The sequence below is a fragment of the Podarcis pityusensis genome (genome assembly GCF_964106645.2).
Source record: "Podarcis pityusensis genome assembly, chromosome: 2".
Taxonomy (NCBI): Eukaryota; Metazoa; Chordata; class Lepidosauria; order Squamata; family Lacertidae; genus Podarcis; species Podarcis pityusensis.
Window position 1 is genome coordinate 85,613,466 of NC_138029.1, and position 21,308 is coordinate 85,634,773.

Below are 21,308 nucleotides of genomic sequence, written 5' to 3' on the forward strand. Positions count from 1 at the left end.
CCACAACCAGTTCCAGTCCAGGACTTCTCATGGATATCTCATGGAACCATAGAGTTGGAAGGGACCTTTGGGGATCATCTTGTCCAGCTCCCTGCAATGTAAGAATATGCAGCTGTCCCTTACGGGGATCAAACCTGCAACTTTGGCATTGTCAGCACCACACTCTAACCAACCTTGGAAGATAAGAAGAGCCTGCTGGATCTGGCAAATGGCCCGAATGGCCCATCTATTCCAGCCTCTTGTTCTCACAGTGGCCAACCAGATGCCTGTGAGAAATCCTCAGGCAAGACCTGAGCACAAGAGCACTCTCCCCCTCTGCAGTTTCCAGCAATATTCAGATGTATAATTGCCTCTGACTGTGGAGACAGAGCATAGTCATTGTGACTAGTAGCCGCCCACTGATAGCCTTATTCCCTATGAAGTTATCTAACCCTCTTTTAATGCCATCTAAGTTGGTAGCCATCACTGCCTCCTGTGGGAGCAAGTTCTGCACTTTAACTATGCGCTGTGTGAGGAATTACTTTCTTTTATCTGTATGAAATCTTCAAAGATTCAGTTTCATTGGAGGTCCATGAGTTCCAGTGTTATAGGAGAGGGAGAAAAGATTTTCTCTATTTTCTCCATGCACGCTTACTTTTACCCACTTCTATCATGTCACCTGTTACTTGCCTTGTCTCTGAACCAAGTAGTCCCAAATGCTGCAACTTTCCCCTTGATCATCTTGGTTGCCCTTTTCTGAACTTCTCCCAGCCCTTTTTGAGGGGAGGCAAACCAGAAAGGCACACGGTATTCCAATTGTGGTCGCGCCACAGATCTGTATAAGGGCATTATGAGACTGGCAGTCAGGGACAATACAGCCAAGTCAATGCCCCTCAAGAGTCATACCCACAAAAAGCCTGCATGAGCAATGGTAGCCAAATATCATCAATGGAGTTTACTTCTCGGTCCTGGATTTGCCAAAGTAGGCAATGCCCCTCAAAAGATCCTCAATAGGAGATGCTTTGAATTCATCAGTGACTTCAGCACACCTCCAAAAATGGGGGAATTGTTTATTTGTAACTGCAAATTCTTTGAAAGCTTCCAAGGAAGTGTCAAGCACTTGCATGAGTTTATAAAGCTATATGTTAACCTTTTCTTATATATAGACAGACCTTGCGGTAACACAAATGCAAGACTGTGCATTGCTTTCTTGTTTGCTCTCAATCTTTTCCAGGCCTCCTGGAGTGACCTTGAAGGAGAAAACGGCTGTGGTCCTTCATGTTATTGAGGTGATAACAGATTCGCAGCCATTCAACCTGTCTCAAGCAAGCCAGAGCTTTTATTTTATTGCAGTTCCATGTGGCACCAGCTCTGCCTGCTGAGTTAGCCTTCCTCCATCCCTCATTTGTCTTATATCAAATGAACATATAAGGCAGCTTTAAGCTCAGGCAAACCACTAGTCCATCCATTGCAGGCTTGCCTGCTCAGAGGTCTTTCCCTGCCCAGTGACCTGCAATTCTTCATCTGGAGTGAAAATTTGTGCTCCAGAAAAGCAGGTGTTCTATCACTGAGCTATGGCCACTGCCCAAACATCTTTGCGTGGTTTGAAGTGTCTGATAGGGGTGTGGGTGGGTGTATGGCAAAGTGCCTCAGGTATGCAAGGCAAGGAAAACTGGGTGGCAGCTGAAGGTGTAGAATGTATACCATTGGTTCCCATTTTTTTCCTTGCATGGGCCACTTGAAAATTGCTGAAGGTCTTGGTGGACCACTTAATAATTTTCTGCCTGATGTAGCAATTGTTATGCGCTGTGCTGTATGTTTTTTCATTGCACTTCACGGCTTCTTTTATCTTCTGTGGTATGGTGTTGTATTACCGATTGAATTCCACAGAATTAAAACTGAAATACAATAAATAAAAGAAGCAGTAAACAAACAATTAAAATCCATATTAATATTTAATACAATGGATGCAGCATCTCTTGTCTTCAACCACAAATTCACAAACACAGCATGCAGCCTCTGCATGAAGCTTGTGGGCAGCCACTGGAGCGCCACAAATCAGTTTGGTGACCCCCTGGTCTAGAGTCCAAACTAATTATACCACAGTCTGTCTATACACCTGTCTTCTACACAGGAGAAATAAGAGGAGTCCTGCTGAAGCACACCAAGAGGCTCTCTAGTCCAGAAGAAGAAGAAGAAGAAGAAGAAGAAGAAGAAGAAGAAGAAGAAGAGGAGGAGGAGGAGGAGGAATTTGGATTTGATATCCTGCTTCATCACTACCCTGCGGTTGTTCCCCCAGTGAATGGCATTGCATCTACAATTCTCTGATTCTATCAGAAAGAGGGAGAGAAGTACCCTGCCAGTCACTTCCCCTCTCCATTCTCCTGCTGCTTCCCTTTTCTCCACTGACTTTTTAAAAACTCCGGGGTGAATGAAAAATGTGCTTGGGGGCACATGCAACTTAAGTTGGGGGAAGCAGATTGTTCTATCAATATCATCCCACCCAAGCTGAAGGAGATGGTGTGGGGACACAGCATTTTTCTACCTGCTAGCTGGAATCAGCCTTAGAGTAGCAATTTTGAGCGGACCGATGGCTGTCAAGAGAAGGGCGAAATGGTCAACTGCCCCCCCTAAACCTGAGAGTACCTGTAGCTGCTTTGCAAATAATGGAACAACACAGGACTTGTAAGCTTTTCCCTGTGCAGAAGAATGCCACTGATCTGTGGAATTCCTTCCCACTGATAATTGCTATTATCTGAGCACTTCCTGAATGTGGTATAAGACTTTGATGGCCAGGAACAGGGTAGTATGATGAGAGTTCATGAAGAGAATTTTTTTATATATAATGGCCGCCGCAAGGTTATTGGTTGCTAGAAATTAGAAATCAGAAGAAGTACCATCAGTGACAGATTGGCAACATAATTTTTTTTTTTAATGACTGAATTAGCAAAAATGCAATCTAACCAAAATCTCAAACAGGAATGGAAGTCTGTAGAAGAATACATGACCAAAAGATGCTCCAACAAAAATTTATTGATATGTATAGATTGATTTCACAAAGTTAAGTTAAACAGATATACAAGAATGTATGTTTAATTAAGATACAAAAATACAATCACAATAATAAAGTTATAAAATAAAAACAAGGAAGTCACACATGGGTGAAGGGAAGACACAGGGCAAGAAATAAGAAGCAAATAAGAAATGACTAAATGTACATAATGAAATGGGGAAATGTGACTTTACAAATATAATGAATATGTAATACTATGTAAATATTTCAAATACGTATTGTGACATCAATCAATCAATCAATCAATCAATTAATCAATCAATCAATCAATCAATCAGAGTTCAGTTTTATTATTCATCCAAGTATTGTGCTTTAAACATCTCCATCCTGAGCCCTTGGAACAATAGTGCTACAAATCAAAGGCTGAAATATACACAGAAGCTACTATGGGCCCTGAGACTTGTGGAGATCAGATGCCCTGAATTACTGCATCACATCCTTGACCAGAAAGGTTCTGCAGTTGTGTTCACATAGAACCCTCTTTTCTTTTAGCATTCAGCCTCTCCTTCCAAGTAAGTCCATCTCAACAACCAACAGCCAGCAGCACTAACCTGTTGTTCAGTAAGTTCTGTAGAGATTCTTCCACCCATGCATGCACCCTACGCACCCAGTAGAAGCATCTATGGATTAGGAGAAATGATATTTCTTTAGCAGGAATGTACCATCCCAGCCCCTTCACTCTCGATCTCTTATCTGGGCACCAGTCCACTCAATCACTCATTACACATCAAGTCAGTTGGGATTGGCTACTGGATTGGGGTGATCCAGTAGTCAATGTTTATGAGATGCTTGAAACCCCTTCTGAAATCCTGCTTCAAAGATTCCTGTGCAAGTATAGCTGTCATGAGATAAGAGAAGCCCTCTTATGGGCTGGTGGAATCTGCTTAAAGGAGAGCAAACAGGATAGGTTCACATGATGGAGTATAATCAATAGGGTCCCCCAATGCTTTTACATTTATTCATAAGGGATCTGGAAATAAGGGTGAGCAGTGAGGGGGTCAAGTTTCCTGAGGGCACCTATTTAAATTTAGTGCTGTGAAAGCAAAAAAGGATAGCTCCAAACAGACCTCTCCAAAGGGCAATAAAGGGCCAAATGTGGTTTGGTGCTATCTGATTGGCCACTGTAGGAAACCATGTGGTGGGGGGTTCTGATGGACCAAATAGTACTTTGATCTTTCTGCATCATAGGGGGTTGGACTAGATGACCCTCTGGAGACCTTCCAACTCTGTAGTTCTACGATTCTATGCTCCGGTGGGGCTCTTATGTGTCTGTATCCGTTGCATTTAACAGCACCCAAAAAGGACCCCTTTGAGGCAGTGGTTGTCATCCAGTGTGCCATGGCACTCTGGGGTGCTTTGAAGGAAGGTCAGGGGTACCACAGGCAACACTGGCCTCTGTCCCTTGTTCCTTCCCTCCCTCCTCTGATGCCCTCTTGCATCTCTGCCTCCCAAAAGCTTGCACAGCTGTTTGTTGCAGCAGCCCTGGCTACAAGCTCCCCAGGCGAATGGTGCCTCTGGGGCTGGCCAGGGGGTGCTAGTTGCCAGGAGCTGAGGTGGCCTTGGAGCAATCAGGCCAGGGAGCCCAGCCAGACAGTCCACCAGCCCTTGCTGTTGGGAATGGACAGACAAATCCCAGGCCCCTGTGGGGCAGTGTGAGAAGGCACCTCTCTTTGGGGCAGGAGAAGCAGCTCAGAGACCGGGGCAGCAGCTGCGGCTGCCCAGAGGACTCCCAAGGAGAGGGAAGCATAGGGGAGGATGAGGTAAGACTCCACAAGGGAAGGTGTTCAAAAAAGGGCGAGAGGCTGCCAGCTCTGCAGGCAAGGGGTGACACAACTGTGCTCCTGAGCCCCAGAGGGTGCCGCAGAAAGAATGCAGTTGGTCAAGGGAGCCGTGGACTCAAAAACTTTGAAAACCTCTGCTTTAAGGATACAAAGATGCCACATAACTCATCTTTCAAACCAAGACTGCAGAGCCACATTTGCAGAGCGCACTTCCATCGAGCTTCAGCAAGCAAGTGATGTTTCGGCATCAACTTGCTGTCATCGTTTGTTGTCTTTTTGCAAGTGAGTAAATTGCAGCTCGGGTGGTGCTGTGGGTTAAACCACAGAGCCTAGGACTTGCCGATCAGAAGGTCGGCGGTTCGAATCCCCGCGACGGGGTGAGCTCCCGTTGCTCGGTCCCTGCTCCTGCCAACCTAGCAGTTCGAAAGCACGTCAAAGTACAAGTAGATAAATAGGTACCGCTCCGGCGGGAAGGTAAACGGCGTTTCCGTGCGCTGCTCTGGTTCGCCAGAAGCGGCTTAGTCATGCTGGCCACACGACCCGGAAGCTGTACACCGGCTCCCTCGGCCAATAAAGCGAGATGAGCGCCGCAACCCCAGAGTAAGTCACGACTGGACCTAATGGTCAGGGGTCCCTTTACCTTTACCTTTACCTTTACCCCAGATTACCTTTGTTATCATAGCTCCATATTAAAACTAAAACAAAACAACAAACAAATGAAAACCCATCCCAAACAAACCCCATGTTTTGGAAAACGCCAGTATCTTTTCCAAGACTGACCAGTAGGTGGCGCTCCCCACCAGGAAATCAAACTGAAACCAATTATATGTTCAATATCACTAGAAATCATTGCTGTTGATAGAGATAAATGGGTAATGCACTACCTGTGTAACAATAGTTTTTTTTTTTTAAGGAAAAAGAAAAAAAGAAAAATTGAACTTTTCATCAGCTGCTAATCATGATTTTTTAATGCTTTGCTTTGCATTTTCTGGGGAATAAAACCTCCAGGGAGCCCACTCTTTTGTGGGAAATGAAAGGGCATTACAAAAAATGAATGTACATGGATTCTAAATATTTCAGGTTGTATGACTTTGTGTTTGACCTTAGCAGAAGATGAACTAATCCTGCAATATAATAGACTTTCATAGAGATATGGAAAATGGCTGCTTTTTTATCTCAGTTGCCATGGGAACCATCAGGGAGAAGGCCTAGCTGAGATGCAATAGAAGGTTATTAAATGTGCGCTTGTGTATATTGGAAAAATACAGCTTTTTGTCATCCTGTGTCACTCATAGGTCTTTAATACGTAATGTTTAGGTTATTAATAAATGAACACAGGTCCATTTTTAGAGGGAACAACTGTGAATGTAGCTGTAAAAAAAAAGTACAAGTTGAACATTTGCAAAAAAGAAAAAAGAAAACCTCTTTAATAGAGGCAGAAGTGTGCAGTTGGCTCCCCCCCCAACCTCCTTTTTTTTTTTTTAGCTGTTGCAATTTTACTCCAATTCCCCCTGAAGTTTTTATGCTTCTCTGTAACTAAAGTAAAGAAAGATGCCACAGCAAGCCAGCCCCACTATTTAAAATAAAACTAAAACCTTTCTTTATTTCTTTTGGGGTGGGGAGGAGGGTTAAGATCTACAATGGACTGATTTTACACCTCTCCTTCCCTATCTTTGAACTTGCCAGTGGTATTATTTGCATAACACTTTTATCCGGCCTTGATGCATTTGTGTGTGCTTGAGCTTTGCTGGGAAATGGAGGAAGAAAACATCTATGGGAATATTTTTCAGCGCCAATGTTCCGTATTACGGCTTAGCTTTTCTTTCTCTCCCTTCCTCTTTTTCTTTTCTTTTTTCTTCTTGTAAGCACCAGATCAAGCTGATCCAAATAGTGATACATTCTTGGGGGGTGTGGGGTTTGGCATAAAGCGTCTCACTCCAGAAGACGCAAGGGGTGCCATAATCTTCACCTTTCCTCTAAAATCGTGGCTGTGTAGAAGGGACAAGCAAAATCCGGGTCCATCCATCCCTGATTTGTGAAGAGCAGTGATGAACCTCCAACTTTAAACATGGGTTACTGAAACTTCTAGGTTCTAGGTTGAACTCCATTCAACCTTAAAGGAATCTTCTGTTTCTCTGCTCAGGAGCAACAACGTGCAAGTAAAGATGCTAGGCCTCCAATCTATACACATTTCGACATAGCTAGTATACAAGGAATATAATATTGCTTGTTGGGCTGAACCGGGAGCCTGAGTGAAAAGAGCCAGGAAGCATCTAAAGCCCAGCATGCTGCAACAACAGATCTCCAGCAATGAATAGCTTGCCTTCCATCATTGGGAGAGAAAGAGCAGCGAAGGAAGCTGGGCAAGACCAAAACATTGAAAGCAAATAAAAAAACAAGGGGGATAATGAAAAGTGAGGAAAGCCAAGCAGGGTTCCTTCCTGTCCCCCAGGTCTGACTCTTGGTCCGGCGCCAGGGTTAATCCTGATGCAAAGCTAGCTCCGCAGGTCCCAGCAAAGAGAGGGAGCCTTGAGAGATCAAGGGGGAACGACTTTCGACCCCCAGCTCCCCAAGTGGCGTCTGCGAAAGAGTGAGCTGGAAAGGGATCGAGTGACCCCTTCCTGGGAGATCTCCCCAACCTGCAGACCTCTTCCCCTCCCGCTACCAAACCTGCTCTTCGCCATGCGCCTGTATGAAACCAGAAAGGGGCTTGCCACGGGTTTGGTATCCGCACCCGCCTCCTGCGAATTTGGATTCTCACGGGCTTGCTAGCTTTTCCTTCCCGGGGGCTCATCAGATCCCATCACCTAAGCAGCCCGGGGTGGGGGTGGTGAACTCTTCTGCTTCCAGAATGATGGGGACGGCGGCTATGGATAAATTTGGGGGTTCTCTGCCAACTCGGACAAGAAGAGGTGAAGAGAAGAGGCTTAAGGTGGGGGTGGAAGGTGACCTACAGCAGAGTCGAGGATTAGTAAGGCTGTCTCCTTGGGTGCTAATGCAGCGTGCATGGCTTTGGCGCCAAAATGTGTGGGTGCCCAGACCCTTCATGGGGAATTTTGTGGGTGCTCGAGCACCCAGGGAGCCGGTACCTATGCACTGCTGAAAGGCCAAAAAGAAAAGGCTCTGTGCGCTTTGTGGAGCTTCCTGGCGTCCCGTCCCCAAATCTCTGGCCGGGCAGACCCCCCCACCGGGCACCGTCTGGCTGCTGACCAGGAGCCGAGCAGTCCCTTGCAAAGAGTGCAGGATCTATTTATTCCCCCCCCCCGTCTTTTTTTCCTTCCCCCTTTCCCTGCATGACCCGGCAAGCAGCAAACGCCTCCTCTCCCCAGGCGATCCATCACTGCTCGGATTTCTATGAACACCCAGGAGCGGTCCAGATCAATATTTCCTGGCGAGGTTTCCTAAGAAGATCGACCTTACGGGTCTTGGGGGCAGTTCGGTGTGTGGTTTTGTTTTTGTTTTTTAAAAAAATCTGCTTTACAAAAAATAAAGATAAAAAATCCCTCATCTTCCTCCTTTCGTTCTCTGAAAAAATGCCTGTCGGCCTCGCTTCATCGAGCCCAGGAACCCATAGCAGTTAAGAGGAGATATATGTATATAATATAAATAAATATACGTGGCTATCCCCTCCGGAGCGCAACGAGGAGGAGACTCCGATGGAGAAGGCGGCTGAAACTGTCAGCCTCACATGGCGCGTCTCCACGGCAGGATCCCCGCAACGCCACTCCGCACGTGTGCACGCGCTGTCCCGCGGAATACGCGCACACGCGCGCTTCTTTGAAAAAGAGGCACCGTTCGTGAATGCGATTAGAGGGGGGGGGGGAAATCAGGCATCCACCCTGAGATTTTTTTATATTTTTGGCTGTTGCTTATTCCCGCTGCACCCCCACCTCCTTATTTCTCTCTCTCTTTTTCTCAACCCCCCCCCCTTTTTTTTTTTTGCCTATCTGCCGATCAAACGCGCGGGGATCTGCTCTGGTAAATGATGCATTAGATGCGGTGGCTGTATTTGTTGTGCGAGTTTTGAAAGGGTCCCGATAATCTGGAAGCGAGAGATAAGGAACAGCATTTATTCAGCAGCACTTTGGAACCAATTTTCAACCCTGTTCAACCCCATTCTCCTGCAGCCTCCAGGAGCCCAGGAGATAAGGATTGGACTATTCATTATCTTCACAAGGAACAAAGATTAGCTAGCAGAGATGAAAAATTACTCCTGGATAGTAATAATAAGGGAGAGAACCTCGGGAGCTGCTGAGCCCAGAGTCTCCAGGCTTTGGGAATACACACACACACACTTACACAAATACATTTTTAAAAATCAGTTTCGAAAATATTGGCCTGCCCATAATAATAATAAAAAACCTGGCAGCATTATCATCATCATCATTATCATCATTAAGCAACTTAATGTTTATCATGTTTTCATATGTAGAATAAGATTGTTAACGCGCGAGGAGAGGGAGAAAGAGGTGGGGTTTTTCTTTTCTATTCCCCTTACCAACACCCCACGTCTTCTTCTCTCTCTTTTTCTTTTCATAGTTTAAAGACTACATCTTCAGTAGGAAATCTAACCAGGGCAGCTCAGAGAGAGCGAAACACCATCATCTCATAATCATGGGAGAATCGTGGCGGGTGGGGATGGAAATGCAGGCGGAGGGAAGACAGGGGCGGCATGGAAAGTTGGGCGATTGTTGAATTTTGAGGAGTAAGGTTGTGTGTGTGTGTGTGTGTGTGTGTGTGTGTTTACTGACCCCTATAAACTTCCATACCGCTCAGAAAGTACAGACTATTACGATGGGGCAGAATATCAATAACAGCAGGGTATTAGTACTGGTATTGTTACACCACGACACATTAACCCACCCCCCATAAGCCACTGTATCTCCCCGCAAGGTCTCCAGGCTCCAGCCCCACTATGAATTGGCAACACACACGTCCGACTTAACCCTTTCCCCGCCCAAGCTTTGCAAGTGATTCCATTTCACACCAGTTTGTTCAGTGGAGAGCATTTGCTGTTCTTTCCATCCCTCAGATTCCCAGTACTGTACCTGGAACCGCAAAAAAACATGGCGGGGGGGGGAGGGAGGGAGGGAGATTTAAAACATACTTGAATAAATCTAGTTATGTATCTCATCTCCTAGAATGAAGAGTGATACAGGAGGGTAATTAAACCAGTTACTTTGGCAATGGGCTGCTTCGGACTGATAAGAATTATCTGCAGCATATCAAGGGGCCCTTTCCCCTCCTGAACCATATCACAAAGACAGACAGAAAATGCCAGCAAAATAGGATTCCACCCCCTTCTCCTTGCTATTGCTCTGGGGTGTGCGTGTGTGTGTGTGTGTGTGTGTGTGTGTATCCCACATACCATTATTATGATGATAATTCTTTTCCATTGAAACTCTTACACACACACACACACTCCTTTTACCATACATGTGAAGTTTTCCTGTTCCTTACTATGAGTATAAAAATATTAAGCGGTGGTGGTGGCGGTTTTTAACTTGTGGGGGACCTCAGATTCGAGAACGTAGACGCAAACCCGAGACATCCAAGGCGTCGTCCCTTAAGCCCCATTGAAAGAAAGGGGAGTTAAGACTGCAGGCTATACAGCCGGTCGTCAATCGCACCGTGGTCACCGAAGAAACAGGGCCAGGAAAGGACTGGGCTGTTCGGCATTTGACTTTCTCTTATGGCTGCTTCAAGTTGTTGTTCACACACACTCACTCACACTCTCCTTTTGCTTTGTCCATCCCTCATACGCTTGTTTTCCACCTGATCCTCTGCCACGCAAAGAACAGAAGTGCCCTTTTTTGCGAAAGGGACAAAACAAATTATTTGATTGGCTGCGATCTGGCAAGGTGATGGAGGAGTGTGTGTGTGTGTGTGTGTGTGTGTGTGTGTGTTTTAGCTAGTAAATGTGGAACAACAAACAAACAAGCCAACAAACCAGAAGAAGATCCCTAGCTAGCCCAAGATATTTGTAGGCCAAACAAGGAAATAAAAAGCTCACGATTTCGCCAGCCCTTAAAAGCTGTGGCGTCTTTGACTTCCAACCATTTCCCAACCTATTAGTTCCGGCTGACTAGCCTAATGGGCCAAGAATTTATGAATTTCAAGATCTTTTCTTCCTTTCCTTTCCTCTTCCTGCAACAATGGCTGAAGGGCGGCTCTCGCTGCCTTTACTAAGCGTCCCTGCGCGCTCTCACACACCTAGACACAAACACTTTCCCAGCTAGGTCTATGAAGTCCAGTTCAGAAGAAGTTAGGACCAAAAGCTTGGGCGATGGGCGATGGGGGATGGGGGGGCAGAGAGAGAAGACAACGTGATAAAACAGGTGAGAGAGTTCAATCGAAGACTTTTCTCCCCAGCCCACGTAAGACCAAGGAGCTGAGAACTGCGGGGAGGGAGGTTGGCAACCCCGCTCCTCCCCGCACCTACCCCCGGTTTAAATCAATAGGAATAATTTTTAAAAGAGGTCCGGAATGGGGGTGATGGGCTGGGGATGTTGGTGGCTTTTTTGCGGGGGCCTACAGACTTTTGAGCTCCGACCCCCGCTCCCGCCCCTCTTCCTTGGGACGGGGAGACTTTCTTTTGTGCGACTCCCTGCGCCCCGGAGTGGGTTGGGGGGGGGCGTGCAGAGAGGTGGCGACGGCGGCGGGTGCGCGTCTCTGGAATAATATCAGTTCATTGGGAAATATGAAAGTCAAGTCGCGTCGCCTGTGACAGGGAAGGCAACAAAAGGTGCAAGCCGCAGACAATGCGAGGCGCTTGTACAGATATTGTAATGATGCAAATGAAGGCGAGGGGCCGAGCTGGCTGATTATGTACATAAATGTGCGCAGAGGACGCGCGCACGGGCTCGCCGTGCCATCTCTGAGCGCGGGAGGAGGGGGGGGGAAGCCGGAGGAGGAGAGAAATGCGCTGCCAGGTTTTGAGCTGACTTCTCTCTCCCCCCCCCCTTCCCCACACCCACCCCAATTCCTGGCAACCGATCTCGCTCGCCTTGCCTCCTGCCCATTCATCAGCCGCTCCTTGCCCCCTGGCGCTCCTTCTTTATTCAGATCCGCCGAGGGGAGCGCCGGGGCAGAGGCGAAAGGGTGGTCGTCGCCGTCGCTCTTTGCGCGCGCTCTCCCCGCCTGTCTCTCTCAACGAATCCAGATGTGCCAGCTGCGGAGCCCAAGTCCTCCTCGGGAAGGGAGCCTCGGTTAAAGCTGCTCTCCTCCACCCACCCCAACGGCAGAGAAAGTGTGGGGGGTGAAAGGCAAGAGAGAGAGAGACAGACAGACAGACAGAGACTGGGTGGTGGTGGTGGGGAACCCACACAATCCCAAGGAGGAGAAAGGAAAGGGGCTCAGGAGCTACAGGAGCGCGCGGAGAGGAAGCACCTCGGAAGAGAGCAAAGGTAAGCGCGTGATTCCAAGGCCAGCAAGGAAAAAGAGGAAATGAGAGAGAGAGAGATGAAACACTGGATGGCGCGCAGGGAGGAGGGCTGTATCTCAGTAGCGAAGCACCTGCTTGGCATGCAGAAGGGGCCAGGCTGAATCCTGGAACTAGGAGGGCCTCCCTGCCTGCCTGAAACCCTGGGGAGACGCTGCCGACCAGTGCAGACAGCACTGACTTGGTATAAGCGACGCCGGAGGGGTTCCGGGCCGACCCACTCCGAGTTGGGCAGCGCAGGGAGAGGGGCTTGGGGTCAGCTGGCGGCAGAGATGTCCCCCATCGAGGCCACCTGGAGAGGCACCTGGTGTGGGGTGTTGGGGAAGGGGGGCGCGCTCCTTTGTTTCTGCAATGCACACTTGGAAGGAAAGCAGAGGACCCTGTTGGGCGCGGGGGGTGGGGGGCGCGGAGATGGACACCGGCTTCCCCCAACTCCACGCTGGGGACTTGTCTTTTTCAAGAGGGGCTAATGCCCGGTGACAACGAACTAAGCAGCTCCGGGGGCCCGAGAGAAAGAGTTGTCGCCGAGTAAGCGGAATAAAGCCAGCCTTTTTTCTTTGCCTGAAAGGGGCATTCAGTGGCGCGCTTTTTGCTAACCCTTTCGGAAAACAAATAAACAAACAAGTCCCGGGGCTGTGATTTTAAAAGGGGTTTTTAATCAGACGTGGTTTGGGATGCCGGGGGTGGGGGGGAGGGCAGATCAGCCAGGTTGGGTTATGCTACCAAAGCACGGGCTACATGCAGGAACCTCTCTCTATGTATTTATAAAGGACACATTTCCTTACCTGTATAAATATGAGCATGTTGGTGTAATAAGTATATGGAATCTATATTAAATAAGGGACAAAGGTGCTGCATTAAAAAGAAAAGAAAAATAAGTGGCTAAGAGCTCTCTAGAAAACAGACTTGCTGTTGGTACCTGCGAGAAGTAAATAATTTTCTTCTGCTAAAAATAGCGATTTTTAGACACGAGGACGATTCAGAGAAGGTGGAATTATGGGCTGGGACTCCCGGCCATCGTGTAGTTTGTGCTGTTAAGTGTGCCTGATGAAAGACACCCAGATGAAAGTGCTTTTGGCTTTATGGAGCGGCTTGAAATGAGTTTCTAATTAAGAGCGTCTTAAAATCATAGGGGAAATAAAATGTCGCTTCTGTCCAGAAACCGAAGCGCATTTTACAGGCTGAAGACCCTTCTAACGGGAAGGGGAGAAAAAAAGATCCTCTTTCTTTATAGTTACACAAGAGAATTTTACTAGGGAGTTCTGGAAACCAAAACACGCTCTTCTCAGTCCACCGAGCCACCCCTCCGATGGGAGAGGCGCGCACGGATTTGTTTTATTCTATTTTATTTGTCACGGGCCAAAGAACAGAAAACAGCCAGAAGGCATCGCAGGGCGACGAGTCCTTTCAGAAACCAAACTTATGAGGCCGTGTATGTTTGCGCATTATAAAAAAAGACACACACACAAACTCGACCTTCCCACTTGGGGAGGGAGGAGGAGAGAGAAAAAATCAGCAAAGAGAGAAGTGGAGGGGGGAAAGAAAGTTTTTTTAAAAATAAAATACCCCCTGCCCTGTTTCATCTCTTCCCTCCCTCCTCCACAATCACACACGCGCGGGCACACTTCCCCCAACCTATTGTTCTGAGATTTGTGTGCGTGTTTTAAGAGGACGGGGTTCTTTTGAAGGGGGGTTGAGGGTTTTTTCTTCTTCCCTGGAAACCCCCGCAGTTCCGAGGATTTCCCCCCACCCTCTCCTGTTTCTGGTCTTTCTGCACCTGCTTGCCCAGGGAGCTTTCTCAGTCCCGGTCCCGTGCAGCAGATTTGCACAGCTTTGCATGTTTCAGAACTATCCAACTCTAGGCGACCAGCCTCTTCCCGATCCCCCCCCCATCCCACCCCTCCCCCCTTTTTTGTTTCTTTTTATTTTTTTCTGCTGGGGTCCGCTTTAAAAATAATTATTTCTTCTCTCACCGACCCTTCCTCCTCTTCTTTCTTCTGCACGCTACCCTCACCTTCCTCCGTTGTCGGGACTCAAAGTCGCGGCGAATCCCCCGCCAGCGCAATACAGGAGCTGGGTCCCTTGGAGAGGATTTCAGCAGGGAGAGGGGAAGGCTGTGGTGGGAGTAGGTTTGGTCCGCAAGACTAGAAGAAGCTAAGCGGAGAGTAACCTATATATCAATCGTAAGGCTGAGGGTGTGTTTGTGTGTCTCTGCGTCTGTAAATAGCCATTTCCTATGAGACGGATGTGAGACTCCAGGCATCACACGTGCGTACGTGGGGCTAGCCAAATAGTTAGCATATACATCTTTTACATAAATAAATATTAAAATAACAACTTTCCTCTCAAGTGTAGTTAAAAAGAAAACCCACTTACAAGCTGACTACACAGACAAAATGTCTATTTAAAATAAATTAACTATAACGCACTAAACGCAGATAAAAAACCGACTCAAATTGTATGCATTCAAATAGCGATGATGATGATGATGAGAATAATAATAATAATAATAATAATAATGAAAGCATCAGTGAGCAGAATGTATTATTACTATTATTTTCCTTCCTGTATTAGCTGACATTTCTAAGTCTTACCAATTTGGCTGCATCCCACAAATTACTCATAAAGGGCAACTCTGCGTCGACTCTCCTTTAGCAGCAACTAACATTTGTATGCAGACTGGAGCAGGATCCCTTCCTCATTGACGGATGCAAGTCCTAAACGCACTTACTAGGGAGTAAGTCCCGTTGAAAGAGTGCGGCTTACCTCCCAGTATCAGGCACGGGGGCTGTGGTGGCTCATTTATTTCTTGAATCTTTTATATAACCCCAAAAAAGGTTGTCTCTGGGCCCATCAACGGTATCTTAAAGCAAGTCATTTTAAAAGAAGAAAAGAAAACGACCCGCCCATTTGTCGCTCCCCAAAGGATCCATGAATTCACTTTGATGAAGAGTCCTCTGGACAAATGATGCATCTCCGTGCTGCAAAATGGCAGGATCCCATTTTGCAAAACACTCGTGGCCTGTTTTTGAAACGGACCAAATTTCCGTCTCCCGCTTGGCTCTCTTTCACAGCCTCCACCCCGAAGCGTTTTTCTCTTCGAGAAACGAGTCCGGGGCTTTGCGTGGGAAAGGAAGGCGGGCGGGCACCGCTGAACCGATGTCAACACGCATTAAAAAAAATATTAATTCAGGACATCGATCCCTCCCAGGTTGCAAGAGCCCTTTCAAGGGGGCATTGCACGACCCTTTATGAACCCCCAGGTATGTGGGTCTGAGTTCAAGGCAACCTCGCCTTTTCTTTTTTTGTTTTGTTTTGCAAAGTGATATTTGTAAAACTATTTTTCGATTCTAACTGGTGTGGAATGAAGCGGGGAGCTGGGGAAGCGGAAGAGGGGCGGACAGAGGAGAGGGGTTGCGGGGAGAGGGGCGGGTGGCTGGTGCTTAGTGGCTGACAAATTGCAGGTTAATAAAATGTATTTGCAGGCTGAGTGTCAGGTGCATCTGGTGGTCAGGATTTGAAAGGGGAAAAGAGAGAAGAAAAGGAAGGTGAAACGAGAAGCAGGCTCAAAAAGGGGAGAATATCCAGTACAAATTAACAGATTGAAGGAAATGGTGGGAGGCAACGAGGACTTGGAAATACAGGAGGCTTTCCCAACATATACATACATACATACATACATACACGTATGTATATGTATATATGTATATGTTGTTGTCGTTTTTAACGAAGCTTAACCGGACCCTCGTAGTTAAGTGATTGATAGTTTAATTGTACAACCCCGTTAGCACCCATTCAAAAGCACTGGTATCATTGGCCGTATTTGAAGAGAAGCAAAAGGGAGGACAGAAGAAAATGAATAATCGTGTTTTGTTTTGTTTTAAAAAAACCCCCACTAGAGCCCGTGAAAGGGGGTGAGGAAGCAGGAAGCCTGCCTACAGGAAGCGGGTTGCCCTGGGAAATGGGGCTAGTGAGGAATTTTGGGTGGCTCCATAGGCAGACGTGAGAGCTCTCTGGCCCCAGCTGGGCGCTGCTGGCTTTTCCCTTCGCTCGCCCTGTAAGACAGATTCACTCCTTGCCATTCTCAAGAACCCCAACCCGGAGCTAGATGTGCGAGCCTGATCCCCACCTATATGGCTCATGAGAGGCTGAGGTGTGTGGTGGTGGGGGGGGGGCAGCATCTGGGCTGGGAAAGAGGCCCCGAGTTTGCTTGCGGAACTCCCCCCTCCGTTTTCAGTCAGTCTCTCCGGCCAAGTCCGAATATGAGCCCGTGATGGCTCAACGAAACAAAGAGCCAGCAATCAGAGAGAGAGAGAGAGAGAGATGGTGCTGGACATTCCCGGATCCAGCCCTGGAGGAGAGGACGGCCAATGCCCCCCCCCCCCGCCTCCAACTGCAAACCAAGGCGCTCTCTCACTGGGCGCAGCGAGGCTTACTCCCGAGTAAACACGCGCGAGGGAGGGGGGCCCTTCCTGGCTGCTGCCATCCCGCCCAAGCTGCTCCGCTCGGAGGGATTTACTTCCGAGAAGACGTACAAAAGGATTGGGCTGAACAAAACTGAACAGGGAGGGGGGAGGAGAAAAATTCTGGAATGCATTGATGGGGAAACAAAACGAAACAAAAATCCTACGGGGTGTGCAGTGTCCCCCCCCCTCCCCGCTCTAAAGCAGCCCGCCCTTCCGCGCTATCCTTTGCAGCAGCAGCAGAGGAGACCTTTGGAGAGGCGAGAGGCTCTCTGGCTACCTGCAGCTGCAGCGCGCGACTAACTCTGGGGTGCCTGCCTGCCTGGACAGCTAACCCGGAAGACGAGAGAGCGGGGTGTGGGGGTGTGTGTGTGTGTGTGAGAGAGAGAGAGAGAGAGAGAGAGAGAGTCTGACGCCACTTGTACGTGCTTCTATTTCTGTACCTGCCTTAGCCGGCTTGTTGGAGCGCTGAGCGGGGCTGGGGCTGCTGCAGCCTCCGCCTGGCCGTCGGCTCAGCCTGCGGCTCCCCCTCCCCTCCCCAGACCAGCGTTGCTCCTGGCTGCCCCTCCTCCCTCCCTCCCGCGGCTCCTCCGCCCCCTCCCGGCCGCCACCAATATCTTTCCCTTCAACCCCCTGCTGCCACTGAGGAGCTGTCTGGGATGCGGCGTCCGGGGAGCCCACCCTTGTTCGGCACTGCTGGGTGAGTAGCTCTAGATTTCCCTTTTTTTGCTTCGGCGGCCCGAGGAAGCCCGTTCCTTTCTCCAGCGCTGCCTGCTGCCCTGGATGTGGAGCCGCCTTTTCATTAGGGGTTATATATATTGGCTGCTCCCTCCCTCTCTCTTTCTCTCGGTACCACTTTGCTCTGGTGACTTGGTTACATACAGGCAGGGAGGAAGGGAGAAATGGTGACTGTTGCGGCTGGAAAGGGCCAGTTTGGCGTGTGCGTAAAAGGCAGCGAGAGCTGAGCGCGGCCGCCTGCGGAGTTTGCCGTCGAGATCCGTGCGGATCTCCACACAAAAGGTCTGAAGAGACGGCGGTTCAAAGGGTGACCCGCCCCGTCGTGTAGAAGATCCTAAGGCAGCAGAAGCGAGGCAGGTCTCAGCTCGGGTTTCCCGCTACGAGGGAGAAACGTGGCGGCAGCACCCTTGGGTGCTGTGAGCCGCCTTCTGCGGAAAGGGCGCGCGGGAGCGTTAGGAGAGGTCGCTTGTTTTTATTTGCAGCGAGATGCAAATAACTGGAATGAAATCAGACTCGAAAGTGTCGGAGCTGGAGAGATGACCCGGTCAGCTTGTGTGGCAAAAGTTGGGGAGTGTTTGGGTTCAGGAGGAGCCACGGAGTGACACGTAGTGTCCTGGAGAGAAGCAGCAGCGAATTTAGAGGCGATTGTGGACGTGGAGGAAACTGCTGTTGGTGAATATCCAGCACAGGCAAATGCTCTCTGGGGTCAGAGCTCGTGGTGATTATAGGAATGGCTCCCTTTCTATTATTTCCTTTTTTAAAAGTCTCTTAAACTAAGATAAATTAGGAAGGGGTGGAAACCCAGTCTGGGGTGAGGAGAGAGAGAGAGGGAGAAAACGAGCAGCGCGTGTAAATAAACAGTCTTTGTTATGTCTGTTCACAATGGGGTCTCCCCCTGCTCTTATCACTGGCACAGGTGCCTGCCTACCTTGAAAGACACAATTAACAGTTGCTTTTGTGCGCGCGCGCGTGTGTGTTGCGAGTGCAAACATGGTGGGAGTCATCTCAGCGAGATGGCATCGCGTGTCCATTCAGATCAAACCGCGGAGTAAAATCTGGGGAATCTCCCGTCAAAAGCAAAATTGAATGCGAGGGATAGGGAGCAGATGTGCATCTATAGCAGTACATCATTCCCTAACCGGAAATGCATTTATAGTATATGAAAAAGGAGGCGGGTTGTTGTTTTTAATCCCAGGGAAGAATTTACCTAGACCAAAACTTTTGCAACTTAAAAACAAAAGGGAACCAAAACAAAAAAAGGAAAGAAGCGAGTTTGCCCGAGCGATCTCTGTCCTCGAATTATATACATTGACTCGATTAATATCTCCCTGTCCATTGGTAGGAGGCAGCTGCCAACCTTTTCCTGGGACGAAATATAACCACCCGCGTTCCCTGCCTGTCTCGAACCTGCTGCTGTTGTATAAAATGCATCCCGTTACGTGCATCTTTAAGGAAAACAACGCGGGGTGTCTTAAAATTGTCTTCCCTTTCTGATTCTGGCGTTCCCCGCATAGAGTCCACTAAACAACCGATGGCCCCCCGAAATCCTAATGGGAGGCTCGGGGAGAGACGGCGCAGGCTGCTTCTTCGGCCCACGCAGAGATTTGTCAGGGATTGGAGCCGGCTGGCTGCGGCAGTGCCGCCGCAGTCCGCTGCCCATTCAAGCAGATTCTCTCCAGAGAGGACTTTAATAAAATTGACAGAATAGTTGTTTAACCAGCCGTGTGAAGCGGGCTGAATCTCAGCCCCAGAAAATTAGTTAAGCTGCTGCACCCGTGGTCCTTGTGCGGGTTAGTTGATGTTCCGATGAGTGAATTAATTAAATAAGAGGCCCCAATACACGCTCTCTCACACACGCGCGCGCATGCCTTGCTCTCCTTCGTTTCCTTACTCGGAGTAGTCGGCTGCAGCGATGCATTTAATAGCAACGCGACCTCAGAAAGCGCAGATAGAGTTGCTAGCTAGCGGAGAGGGTTGCTTTTTTGCTTTTGCTTTTTTTTTTAAAGAAACTGGAGACGCGCTGCTCGCTCAAGGAAGAAGGAGTCGAGAGAAATGAGTTAAGGGCGAAGAATTCACAGTTTTCACCCTCGTTACAACGAGGCACGGAGGGAGGCGGAATCCGATCTCGAGTAAATGATCCGGGGGAGTCTCTCCTGGGCAGTCGGGCGCCCTTGCTCCCTTTGCTGCTAGCAAGGATCCAGGAACAACCCCACACTTCGTCCCCAATTAAACCGCCGCAGAAAAGGCAACATTTAAAACAGTGGCGGAGGCTCCTCTATGTGCTGAATTTCAAAGGAAGATTTAGAGAGCTGAGTCGAAGCAGGGAAAAGAGACGAGGCGCAAGGCAAAAGCACAAAACAAAAGCCATTCCTAAAATCCCAAATTTAGCCACGCTAGTGGCAGGCACTAATAATAATGGAGGGGATCTTAGGAGAAAGGGGAGGCAAGTTGCCTTTTGTGCAAAAGCCATGAAAGAATGGTAACGGGGAGGTGGAGAGGAGGAACGCGGCCGCTGGGAATGTTGCCGCGTCGCTGTTTTTGAACGAGTGTTTTTGCGCGCTTTTCGGCCTGCGAAGGATGCGCGGCGGGGCGGCTGGCTCTCTCGCGGTGGGGAAGTGGCAGGAGCCGGCTGCAGGGTAACCTGACACGCGGGGCTTCAGGGGAGTTTCCTGGGCAGCCTTAGGGTCTCTCGCTCGCCATAAATCAAGCAGCTTGATTAATCTTTACAATTTGTCTTTTAAAACAAACAAGGCGAATTATCAGCTCGTTAACTGCGATTTTATCACCTGTCTAAAACAAACAGCTTCCCTTAACACCCCCCTCGGAAAAAAGGGGGGAAACACCCGCAGCTTTGCTGAGTGCGGGAAAGGGCAATATTTAAAACGGTGGTTTGAACGCACAGCGCATCATTTTGCACGCATTTATGCCAGCATTTCAGAGAGGTACAGGAGCGCATCTAGGGGAGCAAACAATGAAATTACCTTTTTATCCCACAATGCCTCAGTGGAGGGTCTCGATCTGGCCTCTGGGATTTTGGAAATTTGGAAAATGTTTGCTCATTTATTAATTAAAAACATGCCCCATCTACACACACACATACACACACACATCCCAACACCCCTTTGAAACCTCGACAGGGCAGGCGGAGGCGGGGCGGGGAAGGCTCTCAGGTAAATCAAAATGTGTCCAACTTTATTCCCGAGTAACAAAATCGAAGCTTTTCTTTCCGCCTCTTGTCACTGGGGCTGGGGAGTGAAATAATTCTGCATGGTGCATGTCACTTTAAAATATCGTTTTGTGGTAAAGGCAAAGCTAATATTAGAACAGGAGAAAAGGTTCAGATCACAAACGAGGGCGGGGGGGGGGAGCAAGCTGGTCTCTCCCTCCCTCGCTCCCGGCTGCCAGTCCTGGTGGAGCCGGAAGCCCTTCACAACGCGATATTGGGAGAATATCATATTTTCTAGCGCTGGCTTGACACTGAACCCCCCACGACCCCTTGACCTTCCTTTGATTTGGGAAGGTCCCCTCCGCTGCTTCTGTGCTTGGAGGGATCTCTCGCTGCTGCTGCTTCTCCTCCCTCCCCAGAATTTTTACCTGGGGAAGGAAAACAGGAGACGGAGGAGAACCCGCGCTTCCTGGTTGCTGCTGTATTATTTAGATTACGCACGCACTGTGTGCGTGTAGGAAAGGCTTTAGGTTTTGGTGAGAAAGAGCGGCTTCTCTTGAAAACAAAACCACGCAAACAAAAATGAAGCGGGTTGAAGATCTGAAAAGGCCGGCAGCATCTGGGAGCGGCCTGATCGTGGCGCACACTCCTGGTGGAGATGGGCTGC

General features: G+C 48.7%; 1 long non-coding RNA gene across 6 annotated transcripts in view; it reads right to left on the bottom strand.

The window, feature by feature from the left end:
• Positions 1-1,045: 1,045 nt before the first annotated feature.
• LOC308472262 overlaps positions 1,046-21,308 on the bottom strand; it is a 30,734-nt gene continuing 10,471 nt past the window's right edge. For 5 of the 6 annotated variants that reach the window (XR_013983379.1, XR_013983380.1, XR_013983381.1 and 2 more), the window contains one exon: positions 3,308-3,672. This is a non-coding gene — a long non-coding RNA (uncharacterized lncRNA). Of the gene's footprint in view, positions 1,878-3,307; positions 3,673-21,308 lie in introns of those variants that run through there. The other variant, XR_013983378.1, reaches the window with a different exon arrangement.